The sequence below is a fragment of the Solanum lycopersicum genome, chromosome 7, assembly GCF_036512215.1.
Source record: "Solanum lycopersicum chromosome 7, SLM_r2.1".
In the NCBI taxonomy this organism is placed as follows: domain Eukaryota; kingdom Viridiplantae; phylum Streptophyta; class Magnoliopsida; order Solanales; family Solanaceae; genus Solanum; species Solanum lycopersicum.
In genome coordinates this window covers 6,556,568-6,564,138 of record NC_090806.1, presented here as the reverse complement: position 1 = coordinate 6,564,138, position 7,571 = coordinate 6,556,568, and the positions used below count along the sequence as shown (strand labels likewise).

At 27.2% G+C, this 7,571-nt stretch overlaps 1 long non-coding RNA gene across 1 annotated transcript; it reads left to right on the top strand.

Moving 5' to 3' along the window:
- Positions 1-2,303: 2,303 nt before the first annotated feature.
- On the top strand, positions 2,304-7,253 carry LOC104648171 (uncharacterized). Its single transcript, XR_011210560.1, has 3 exons — positions 2,304-2,507; positions 6,493-6,673; positions 6,781-7,253. It is a non-coding gene; the product is annotated as an uncharacterized lncRNA (long non-coding RNA).
- The last annotated feature ends 318 nt before the right edge of the window (positions 7,254-7,571 follow it).

Genomic DNA, 7,571 nt, shown 5'->3' with positions numbered 1-7,571 from the left:
TAAAAATTACATAAATTTTTTAGGAATTACTTTAGGAGAAGGAAAAATTAAATTACAACCTCATATAGCTAAAAAAGCCTTAGACATGCCAGATAAATCAGATAATTTAAAAGATTTACAAAAATTTTTAGGAATAGTTAATTATGCAAGACCTTTTATTAAAGATTTAGGAAAAATAGCAGGACCATTATATTCTAAGACAGGAAATAAGGGACAAAGAAATTTTAATACTGAAGATATTAAATTAGTACAAAAAATAAAAGAAAAAATAAAAAATATACCTGATCTTAATATGCCATTAGAATCAGATTATTTAATAATAGAAACAGACGGAAGTTTCGAAGGATGGGGAGCAGTACTAAAATCAAGACCAAATAAATACAGCTCTAAACAAGAAGAAAAAATTTGTGCTTATCAAAGCGGAAAATTTAAAGAAAAAGGAAATAAAGCTAGTATAGATGTAGAAATTTTAGCAGTAATATATGGTTTGAATAGTTTTAGAATTTATATCTAAAATAAACTAGAAATCTTAATTAGAACTGATTGTGAAGCTATAGTAAAATTTCATCAAAAAATTAATGATAAAACAAGTAGTAGAAGAAGATGGTTAAATTTCTTAGACACTATATCAATTTATAATTCTATAATTTTTGAACATATCAAAGGAAATGATAATAATATTGCAGACCAATTAAGTAGATTATTAATCAAAGTTTAATTTAAATATTTCAGAATGAGACCATCTTTTCAAGACAAGGGCAAAGGAGTTCAACCTCCGACCCAAGATTATTCAGACATATACAAACAGACAGTACTTTCTAATTTACATTTTAGACCCTTAAATAGAATAGATGATAATAGAATAGATAGATTACAATTTGGACAACATAATTTAATAGCATATGAATCATCTAATTTAACTTTCAGAAGTTTACCTATACATCAAATAGACAGACAACAAAAATGCTTAATAGACAATATATGGATAGCTCATAATAAGAAGAACACAAAGTATATAATTGCAGTTTTAAACACATTAGGGTTTTATTTTAATAGTAAAAATAAAGAAAATAAATTTAAATACAATGTTGTTGTTCATGGAAAAACAAATGAAAATTTTCAAACTTGGATAGAAGTATTAGATTCTATTAAAGGATTTTCAAAACCTCTTTTCAAAGGTTTTAATGATTTTACTGAAGCACTAGATTATGCTAGAGGGGTATTAGGCCCAAATTATTATATCTCTCCTTCTCTCAAACAAAATCCAGACAAAATTCCTCAATACCACATTCAGAAAGACACAGACAAGATTATATTTTGCGATCATTGTTCTTCAATGACCGAAGCTTTTAAGAGGTTAAACCTCAAAAATGAAATGTTAGCTCAGGAAAATCTCCAATTAAAAGAAAGAATTGAGAAAATGAAGAAAGACAATCAGATCATTATACGGGGGTTTCCATCCCCAATAAAAATGGATGAGATGGGTGTACAGTCCCCTCTGAATGTAAAGAAATCCACTGTATCGGATAGAGATACAGCTAGTCCGGCTCAAACAGTAACCGGTAAAGACTCATCAAATCCGTTAATGGCTGTCACTTTGCCAAAAAGTAAAATAGAAGAAGGTTCATCCTCAAGAAGACAATTACCAATTTCCTTTAGCCAGAAAATTAGACAAAAAACCAAAAAATTACAAAAAAATAAAGACTTAGAATCAATTATAACCAAAACTGTAAGAAAACTACTAAAAGAACAGCAAGACAAAGACAAACATATAAACCCTAGTCCAATACAAAGTCCAATACCAAGCCCAAGACAAAATCCAGATATAAGCCCAAATAACTCAGACGGATTTTCAGACACTATGCAATATGCTCAAGACCCAAATGACTATGATTCTGGTATGAGTTTTGATTCTGTAGCTTTACATAATTTAGACACATAATATATATATATATATATATATATATACACACACACACACACACACACACAATAATGTAGTCAAAAAGAGGAATGCCTCTTTTGTCAACAATGTGAGTCCCACTTTACTCACTACCACACATTTGTGGAAAAATTGTTGGGACGCATCCTTACTTTATTTAAAAATAGACAGTTTCTTTTTAAAAGAAAATAATGGAATTCTGACAAAAGGACGGATAATAATGCAAAAGAAGGAATCATTTCACGTGCGATGGGGTCCAATGTGTACCCGGCGGAAAAGATGAAAATATTTTTCATTCTGAAGTCCGAAGTTTGAAGTCCATTTTTGTGTATAAATAGAAGACATTATCAGAAGAAGAAGTAGAGAGTGAAGAAAGAGAAATAATCCACATTCTGCAAAGCTTAATCCCTCCAAAAAATCCTTCCTCTTTGTTTATAAAAAATATATATATATATATATATTTTTTTTTCTTTAGTTTCTTAGATTTTATTTCAAGTTTTGTGAAAAGTTACTTTGGAAGTCGTTCGGGTTTCCCGAAAGGGAAACTTCACTCTGTTCTTATAATGTAAGTTTCATATTTATGTTTCTAGTACAACTTCCCATATATGTAAATTATGTGTGCTAAGTTTATGTAAATATATGAGTTTTATCATAAATATATTTTAAAATATTGTTAAGTTTATATATCATCATGAATCTATTTTACTTAGTATATGGTTAGTCTCTTAGCCTCTTAAAATTATTGATGGATTAACTTGTAAATTCCTAGGAAATTGTGGGGTCAGTTCGAAAGTTCGTGGATGAACTGTGAATGACCGAATCTGGGGTGTAGTTAAAGAAAATTAATTTTAAGAACAAAAGCTAAGAGAAAGAGATGAACAGTAAAAATAGATTCATGAATGGACAGAGTCCAAAAAAAAAAGGAAGTTAGAAACATAATATGATAATTACATAATAGAACAAGATAGAGTGAAGGAGTACTGAGTAGGACTGTACAACATTAAGAAAAAACCACACTATTTAATTCAAAAAAAAACTATATTTTTATTGAAATATCATCTTAATTGAAACATCTTTTTATTTTGGGTTAACTGCAATGATCATATATTTTAGCACATAGATAATTAAGTGGTCCATGGCTTATCAAATTAAAGATTTTTGAGCCCTCTTTCTTATGCCACCATATTTGTTTTATTTTGAGCTCAGAGTAGAAAGTTATGACCGTTTAAGTGAAGCCTCTATTCTAAAGACATCTCAATCGTTTTTAGAGGGGTGGTTTGATTTCTTCCTTTCCTTCTAAGCTTAGACATGTTTTTCTTCACCAAATTGGCGTGTGGGTGAACGGAACCAACTCTGTGAAAACTTAAATTTCTCGATAAAATCTTACTCACAACAAAGATTGGTTTGAGTCTTAGCTCAATTTTTTTTTGGGGTGTTATAAATACCAAATTGCCCTCGAAGCCTCTGAAAATTTAACCGCACTTAGACCTAAATCTCTCGAATTTAATGGTGTCTTACGAATTTCGAACTGATTGTCCACACTCCGAATGGTGATCAAAGTCAATTTGATCTAAATACACTTAAACTTTCAACTCAAGAGCTCAAATTCACTTGAAAACTACGAACTGAAAACGCTAACATAGATTCCTAGATCAAATTATCCATTCCAAAACTAATGTCACTAACTAAATTTCATTTTGAGACACATAATTTTGATAATCACTTTTAATAATTTAATGAAAAAACCACAATTTTTTTATATGATTTTAAAACAAAATGAGTAAATTGACCAAACATAGCTCAGGTCAACTATTGAGAGATATAAAACGATATTGCATAAAAAAAAAGTCTGATATAAAATGATATTTTACATTTTATTTTATTAAAAAAATATTATTTTCTTGGCAAAGAGTAAGATTCTTGATGTTTTATTGAACATAATTATAGGAAAACCTTGTGATTCAAAAGCTGCCAACGAAAAACATCATGTCAGTACGATAATTGAAGAAACAATTATTGTAAAGCATAAATTACATTGAATTGAAGTGAATTATTCAATTCTTTAGTTTTTTTAGGTCCGGTATTGATATTCTTCAAAAAAAAATTGATTTAGCTTTTCAATTCATAGCAATTAAATCATTGAATTAAAAAATCATTATAGTTTAAAATAAGAATAGACATAAATATCAAAAAAATCGGATTGAAAAAAAAGATTGGTTTGATTTATCAATGCATAGCAATTTCAAGATAAGCATACACACATCAGGTTGAATCGAATTAATTCAATTCTTTAATTTTTAGGTTTGACATTGATATTTTTTCAAAAAGTTTGGTTTGATTTCTCAATTTATAACAGTTAAATCATTGATGATTTTTTTTATATTGTAATTCAATATAAGAATAGGCATGAATATCAAAAAATCATATTGAATTGAATTTAATTTAATTCTTCAACTTAAGGTTGGATATTTATATTTTTCTCAAAATCTTTTGTTTGATTTGTCAATTCGTTGTAATTAAATTATTGAAACTACACTGAAGATAATCATTCTAAACAGATAAAAGTTGCATTGAAGATAATCATATGAAAGTCTTGTGCCTGTACGACACTTTGAAAAAGAAATTTTCTTGTTTTTCAGTTAATTGAGTATAGAACATAGAAATATCTATTATACAGTTTAGGATTAAATTAAATATCTAAAAAGTAAATTAAATTAAATTTAATCAATTCTTTAGTTTTTAGGTTTGACATTGATATTTTTTTTTTCAAAATGAATTGGTTTAGTTTCTCAATTTATAGCAATTATATCATCAGTAAAATTTTTACCGTAATTCAAGATAAGAATAAATATAAATACTAAAAAAATAGATTGAATTGAATTAATTCAATTCAATTCTTTAATCTTTCAGTTCAGTATTGATAACTTTTTCAAAAAAAATTAGTTTGACTTCTCAATTTGTAGCAACTAAATACTTAATGGATTTTTTTTTAATTGCAGCTCATCAAGATAAGATTTGACATAAATATAAAAAATTCAGGTTGAAATGAATTAATTCAATTCTTTAATTTTTAGGTCTGATATTAATATAATGAAATAAGAAATTGTATTTTTAGATAAAGATAGACATAAATATTGAAAAATCATGTTGAATTGAGTTGAATTCTTTAGTTTTTAGATTTGATGTTAATATTTTTAAAATTTTGATTTGATTTCTCGATTTGTAGCACAGTAAAATCATAAATGAAAAAAGTTATGTAGTTCAAGATATTGTAGTTCAAGATAAGAATATACATAAATATCGAAAAATCAAGTTGAATTGAATTAATTCAATTCTTTAGTTTTTTAGGTTTGACATTGACAATTTTTCAAAAAAAATTATTTGATTTCTCAAATTGTAGCAATTAAATATATCATTGATGAAAAAAATTACTATTGATCAAGATAAGAATAGACATAAACATCAAAAATTCGGGTTCAATTGAATTAATTCAATTCTTTAGTTTTTATATTCAGCATTGATCTTTTTTTCCAAAAATTTTGGTTTGATTTCTCAATTTGTAGAAATCAAATCATTAATGAAAAAATTGTTGCAGTTCAAGATAAAAATATGCATAAATATATTTGAAAAGCGTTACTGAAATAACGTTTTAAAAGTAAAACGTTATTTACAGTGACGTATATCAACCTAATGCTGTTAGTTTTTAAAAAATAAAATATACCTTAAAACGTTACCGTGAAATACGTTTATACTAGTTTTGTAAAATTTTTAAAAAATATATTACTTTGGTAAATTATTTTATACAATGACTTAGTTTGATTAAAAATTCTCTAAATAATGGATAGAAAATCACGAGGGCATAAGAATTTAGTTCAGTACAAAATAATATGTTTTAATTTTGTGGTCATTCTTATGCCGCATATTATATGCTATTATGTTAAAAATTAAACTATAGGAAGCATTCTTTGTCTCAACTACATTTTTTTAGCCAGCATCTTAGTTTTGAGACATTGCAAAGTTAATAAAGTTTCTCAAATTATATGATGATCAGTTAAACTAAATCATATAAATTTTACTAAACTATTTTATCATACCACTTTGTTGAGGCAGCCCCTATAGGCTATAATAAATAGTGCAAGACCTTAGCCTTAACGTACAATCACAAGACAAAAATGATGAAAACACACAAAAATTATGGAGGAAAAGAATACTGAAATCGCTTGCATTTGTCTTTGGTAATTATTCCTGAACTTGCTTGTGAGTTCTTGAAGAGTCAGGACTCTATTTCTCATTTGCATGTCCAATTTTTGTCCAAAGTGGTGAAAAAAATTCTTACTTGTCATGTGTTGTCACCAACATCATTTCATCGATTAGTTTATAATCAATGCAGCAATAATCAACTTGTGATTAACTTAAGAAAAGTAACAAGTTGGTATCATTGTGGAAATGAATATGATTTTCAGCAAGAGATCATGAGGAACAAATTGATGCAGTTTTTAAACTTATTGAATATATGTTTAAATATTCTTTTTGATTTGGATGGTCACAAGGCAATGCAATTATCAAGAAAGCATATGATAAAGCAACAAAACATATTGATATTGAAGTTGATAAGAGGATTCAAATATGGAAAGATGGCAAATAAAAAAACTTTGGAAGAGGATATTCTTGATGTTCTTATTATGATCAAAGATACAAATGAATGTTAAAGAGATTAAGGCACAAGTTCTTGTAAGTATTTGTTGTGTTGTTTTATCAACTTTGGATAATTTTATGATTGTAAGTATACATTTAATGTTCCTCACGTGTCTGACTCTGATACCATCGTTGCTGAAAAGTATTTCATCCCTAAAGGGAGTATAGTGTTATTAAGTCGTCTTGGACTTGGCCAGAATTTTAGAGTTTGGAAGGAATCATTAAAGTTCAAGCCAAAGTGCCATCTCAAAGTGGAAGATGATGATGAATTAGTTCTCACTGATTCAAACTTACATTTGTTATCATTTAGTATTGGAAGACGAGGTTGTCCAGCAGTAAAACTTGTTCAACAATTACTTGCTAGGCTTCTTCAAGGATTTACTTGGGCTTTACCATCAAATTCACCGTGCAATGATTTAATTGAGTCATCTAAGATTAATCATTTTTCTACCTTACCACCAAGATTAGCCAAGGTCATGTATCTTTAAGCTACAATTTTTTTCGTATTCATCTAAGTCTATAGTGCGGTTTAAATTGTTGTATTGTTTTTTCATCCTATATATGTATTGACTGTGATTTTGTTTACTTAATTTAATAAAGTATGATTTGAATAGAAGTATTTAGTATATGGAGTTTCTTATCTCATAAACTGATCTTATTATTTGATCTTGATTATGAGGGTGACTCTATTCCAATTTCTTGTGCTATTATATTATTTATGTTTATCGAAAGGACCAAGTAACTTTATTTGTTTAAATTCGAAATATTTTACAAAACAACTTCTCTAATTCATTAAAAATATTTTTACGTTTAATCCTGATATAATTTTTATGATCAATGTAACTTGATTTATAATATTAATATGTCAAAAGGTAAAACTCTTTCGTAGGTTGTATATTTCTGATAGATTGAATGCTAAAAAATCACATTCATA